The sequence below is a fragment of the Bufo gargarizans genome, chromosome 3 (genome assembly GCF_014858855.1).
Source record: "Bufo gargarizans isolate SCDJY-AF-19 chromosome 3, ASM1485885v1, whole genome shotgun sequence".
NCBI classification, from domain to species: domain Eukaryota; kingdom Metazoa; phylum Chordata; class Amphibia; order Anura; family Bufonidae; genus Bufo; species Bufo gargarizans.
The window spans coordinates 25,300,741-25,306,740 of NC_058082.1; positions in this window are offsets into that span (position 1 = coordinate 25,300,741).

A 6,000-nucleotide genomic window follows, 5' to 3' on the forward strand; every position below is an offset into this window, starting at 1 on the left:
AAAGGAAAGGAAAATCTAGGGAGAGAGAGAGGTGGGGGAAGGGGAAGACAAAAGGAAAGAAAGGGGGGAAGGGAAAATAGAAAAGAATAAAAAGGGAAGGGGAAGTAAGGGGGAAAAAAAAAAAAGTGGGGAAAATGGCACCGAAACGACCCTCAGCGGACTCCTCTGCTATTAAGCTGGGGGCTAAGACTCCAGAGAACAAAATTGACAAGTTCTTGAAATCGCCCTTTTTAAGTAAAAAAAAAACCAAGCTAAAATTAAACCTCCTGCCAAGCCGAAAAAATCTGCTAAAATTCCCCAAAATGATGATTTCTCTGAGGACGGACTGGAGGATACAGATCAGGAGGCAGGTGAGGAAGGTCCCTATGCACAAACACGAACTGAATATGACCCAGTTGTCTTGGATAAAATCCTTTGTGCTGTGGAAAACAATGGCACTTTAGTTCAAGGAATGTCCATTCAACTGGGGTCCGTGCAGAGCGATATTTCTCTAATAAGAGAAGACCTAGTAAAGATACGGGATCGAGTCCTTAGTGTGGAAAAAATTGTTGACTCCTTACAAACTGACATGGGCATGTTAAAATCTAAAACGTCACTTCTGGCCTTAGAAAATCAAGCACTTCAAAATAAGCTAGAGGACCTAGAAAATAGGTCAAGGCGCAACAATGTCCGTATAATTGGATTTCCAGAAGGAGCTGAGGGCCGACATCTAGAGGAACAAATTAAAGATGTGGTCAGGCACAGTCTCGGCAGTGATAATTTTTCTTCCATGTTTCAAATAGAAAGAGCCCATCGAAACCTACACCAGGAAGACCGCCGCGCGCAATTTTAATTAAACTGCTACTGTCCGCCGATAGAGACATGATCTTGAAAAGAGCGAGATGGAGGCCCTTATTGTTTTAATTCCAAAAAAGGATAAGGACCCGGCAGAACTGAGCTCCTACAGACCAATATCCCTATTAAACACCGATGCTAAGCTACTATCAAAAGTCCTGGCCAGGAGGCTTTCGCGGGTTATGCCCACCATTATCCACCCAGATCAAAATGGCTTCATGCCAAAAAGGGGTACCCACAACAATCTACACAGGCTATTCATGAATATTTAGTCCCCGGGGCATGGTGCCCACTCCATCCTGTCGCTGGACGCAACAAAAGCCTTCGACAGGGTGGAGTGGATCTTTCTCTGGGAGGTCATGAAAAAAATGGGCTTTGGTCCAAGATTCATGGGGATGGTTCAGCTACTCTATAATTCTCCTACTGCTAGGATCAGGATCAATGACTTGACGACAGAGAGTTTTACCTTGGGACGGGGCACCCGTCAGGGTTGTCCCCTTTCCCCTTTACTATTTAATATTTATATCGAACCTTTAGCTGCCACGATAAGACAGGATCCGGAGGTGGCCGGTTTTGGCATAATGGGGAAGCATGACCGAGTATCCCTTTACGCAGACGACATCTTGGTTTTTATCCACCAAACAGACACCACTCTCCCTCGAATAATGGACCTTGTTGGTCTTTTTTCCGATCCGTCTGGACTGCAGATCAACTGGGACAAAACCGTTCTCCTCCCCATAGATGAGCAGCGAGGTGAATGGAATAACCAATTAACAATTTCTGATTCAATAAAGTATCTGGGGATAATAGTTTCTGCCAAACCTCGAGAATATTTGCAACATAACCTGATTCCTTTGCTGATGAAGTTGAGAGCCAAAATTAAGATATGGCAAAAAATCCTGTCAGCAAGAGCGGACAGAATTTCACTAATAAAAATGGTAGTGTTACCTCAGGTTCTTTATGTCCTGCGTAATTCACCCATATGGATCCCAGACAAGTATTTTAGACTGATAGATCGTATGATCAATGATCTATTATGGGGGAGGAAGCGCGTGAGACTGAAGGCACTTTATTTTTCCATGCCCTACAATCGGGGAGGTCTTAACCTCCCCTATTTTAGGGGCTACTTTGTGGCTTCCCAACTCTGTCTTTTTAATGACTGGGAAAATAGCCCCTTTTGTAGTAGAGTGGTGAAAGATTCAGGCTTCTCGGATTTTTTCACCGTACTGGAATCTGATTATCTAGCAAATATCCCGAGCGGATATTCATTTTTTTGTAGAATGGCCATAAAGACCTGGCTGACCATAAGGAGTTGGTGCGGAGCTAAGGCATCACTCGTCTGCACCCCATTATGGCACAACCCAAAACTTCTCATGTTAAACGACCTAAGCTGCCGCCAGTATTGGAGGACCAAAAACGTTCAGTACCTACATCAAGTAGTCAGTGGGGGACAAATTTTGTCCCTCATGGAACTAAGGGCAAATTTAGGTGAGGTGGCTTGGTATGCATACTTTCAATTGAGGTCCGCACTCTCTAGCACTCTAAATAGACACTTTTTTACTATAGATACTCCTGCATTTTTACACGACTTAATTTCTAGGAAAATTGTTACGAGAATTAAATTATCATATTGCTATAGACACTTAATGGACAACTTCTTTTTGGATGTTCTCTCTCCAGGGCAGAGAGCTTGGTCCTCTCTCCTTGCAGAGGCGGGCCATCCAAATTGGGATAAGATAGGGGAAAGCTTAAAGCTGGTCTCACACAATTTTAACCACATTGTTGTACAATTTAATATTTTGCACAAAATTTATGTCACACCCTTATGGCTACATAGAAGAGGACTTAGGGTCTCCTCCGAATGCCCACGTTGTGGTGACTCCGAGGCAGATCACTTACATATGTTCTGGGACTGCCCAATGGTGAATAGGTATTGGAGTTTGGTCCAAAAAAAACTGGCGTCTAAACTTAAAGTTGCCGTCCCTCTGTCCCCCAGGATATGGGTTCTAGGAGACCTATCTGAGGTTAATTACCAGTCTACAAAAAGCCACCTTTTGATCAAAGTGATGTTTTTGGCTAGACTACTTATTTCTAGAGCTTGGTTTTCCTCTTCCGCCCCAGACTGTAATAACTGGCTGAGTTTAGTTGAGAAAGTGAAAAGCTACGAGAGGATACTTCATAAACAAAGAGGATCTTACTTAAAGTGGAGTGATTTATGGAAAGACTGGGACACAGTTAATTAATTAACTACGAAAATTAATTTTTTATTATTTTTTTCTTCTTTCCCTGCAAGGCGGGAGAGTGGGTGGGTGGGGTGAGATAGGGGGACACTCCATTTGTCCGGCTCACTCTATATGTATTGTATCGGGGAAGAATGCGAAGATATATTTGGGCACATGGGGATCTCTAGGAAGGTTGAGGATGGGGGGACTTTCCGGCATTGAAACAAAGGTTGTAACTCTTGTTTATTCAGAGGGCTGTATATATCTACTTGTCAGGCTCCGGACCCTGCCATCCTCCTCAGCTAGAGTTCTCCATTTGATTTTCAAAATGTTCCCACAATTGTGGTTGTTTCTATGCAGTTATTGTCAATTACGTCCATGGACTGGATTTGACGGACTGATGGATGGTGAATTGTTGGCTATGTACTTTGGTTATTGATTTTGTATTAAAACAATACAATTTAATTAAAAAAAAAAAATAAATGATCCAAACATGAAGTAGACATATGGGGTATGTAAATTAATAACTATTTTGGAGTTATTACTATGTATTGTAGAAGTAGAGAAATTGAAAGTTAGAAATTTGCTAATTTTTCCCACATTTTGTTAATTTTGGTATTTTTTTTATAAATAAAAATGATTATTTTTTTTCTCAATTTTACCGGTGTCATGAAGTACAATATGTGACGAAAAAACAATTTTAGAATGTCCTGGCTAAGTAAAAGCGTTTTAAAGTTATCACCACATAAAGTGACACTGGTCAGATTTGCAAAAAATGGCCTGGTCCTTAAGGTGAAATAAGGCTGTGTCCTGAAGGGGTTAAACAATAGACTTCCGCCGTACATGTACGGCAGAGATCTAGAGAGGGTTAATTCAGACCTCAAAGAAGACCTCTAAATTAGTCCAGATCGGTAAATTGAACCCCAGACCAGACCCCCAAATTAGACCCCAGACAAGAACCCTAAATCAGACACTAAATCTTAGGCCTAGTTCACACTTCAGTAGTTTCCATCAGTTATTGTGGAATGATTTGCACCTGTTTTGTGTTTTTGACCTGCACCTGACTTTGGTTGGTGTCATTTGGAAGACCCCTTCCCCTTATGGCTGGGCCTGTGTAGGGAAGTATATCTACCTTCAACCTGCCACTGTGTGATGGTTCGTTCACTCCCAAAGTGCCTCTGCAGTGCTCAGGTACCCTGATGTCAACATCCAGCTTGACGCTGCTGCAGTGACCTGCCACCCTTGCATCATGTCAATTGGTCATGTGGCGCAAGGGGGGAAGGTCATAAGCTGCAGCGGCATTAAACCGAATGCTGACAGCAGGGGACCCAAGCACTGTGGGAGTGGAGTCAGGAACCAGGAAAGTATGCTTCATCCACATGTGCTGCTACCAACCAGCGTCAGGGCTTTTGTGTGATGCATCCAACATCCAGAGGACAGGCATATTTGCCAGTAAGGTGCCACCAATTATTGTGAGGAACTCTGGTTTGGAAATCCTTCAGTAACTTACACAAAGGACCTGCTTTGTCCTGAGTGGGGATTCGTTCTGGTAGGCATGGTAAGCGGACGCAGTACAGAGGCAAAAAAACTGTTTGTAAAGAAAAACTTCAGTGTTTATTCACACATAAGGCAAAAACAAAACGACACTTTGCAGTCTTGGTGTTAGTTCACACAATGGAAAGTCCACAGAACAAAAAATCACCTTGTTGGCAGTTCTATCTCCAGAGGTCCACAGCAGGCTTTAGGGGGACTGTTTCCCCAGCGTGCGGCTATCAGCCCTCCAGCACGGCACAAAGCCTCAGATCCCAAACACAGAGACTCAGCTGCTGAGCCCAGCTGCCTATTAAAGGACAGCCAGGTGCTGCCAAAACACGGACCAGCACTTAAACTCCCGTCTGGTATCTGACCTCACCTGGCTGGAGACCAGCCCAGCCGCACATGCTGGGAGGAAAATACCTGCCTTCCCAGACAAAACCCCTCGCTGTGTCACACCTGACATGTCCATTTTGGTAACTCTATGTTATTTTGGAATGTATGGTGCCCTGCACAGTCTGTAGGCACATTCTGCCACTGACTGTAGTGGGACATGCCCCACTGACAAGGGGATCAGTAACGTCCAGTTGTCTATTGATACATATATAGGAACGATAACTAAGGCATCGCACAATGCAGAGTTATAATAAAATATGCTCCAGAATACTTATTTTATAGGAAATACAAGTATCCTCTCTCTATTAGGCAGGAACCAGTGGGAATTATTGGGAGTTCATGGAATGAATGGATGCCAACAGTCCACCGATCTTCAACCCTGCATGACTTCAACCGTTACCCCTATGTAAAATGATCAAGTTCAAAATTTGAACTTATCCCTATTTCACAAGATGTGATCTCTGCTGTAGCTAAGCAAATAGATTCTGCTGATGACACAGGATGAAGCAGCTCTCTCTGCCTCTATGTCAGTGGGAAGTCACAGCACACATTTATGCGCCAATCTCTGTTACAGTCAATCAAAATTATTTCATGGGGGAATCTATTGTATTTTCTAAAACAGACATGTCAGGAGAGATGAGAGGTCCACTTTAAATGACAAGTTCATTTCTGTGTATCTATACAAAGTACATAAACTAAAAAGAATCCCATTGAGAATCTTCTGATTGAACATTTTTTGTACACTGAAAACATCAGCACGCCAACTGGGTAACTTTTCTATCACTGGTCTGAGAATATCCCAGTGGTAAAGCCACATTTTGACCTACATTAGTAGATAGGCCCCTACAGAGACATATCTGCTCAGTATTTATTTCTATCCTGAGATGTCATACACAATGCAAGAAGGATTCCAGCTATCCAGGAGAGACTGTGATCAGCAGTAACATTTGTGTTCGGAGAGCAAAATGTATCACCGTGTGATTGTGACGGATGCTCGGAAACATGTGCTTGACTA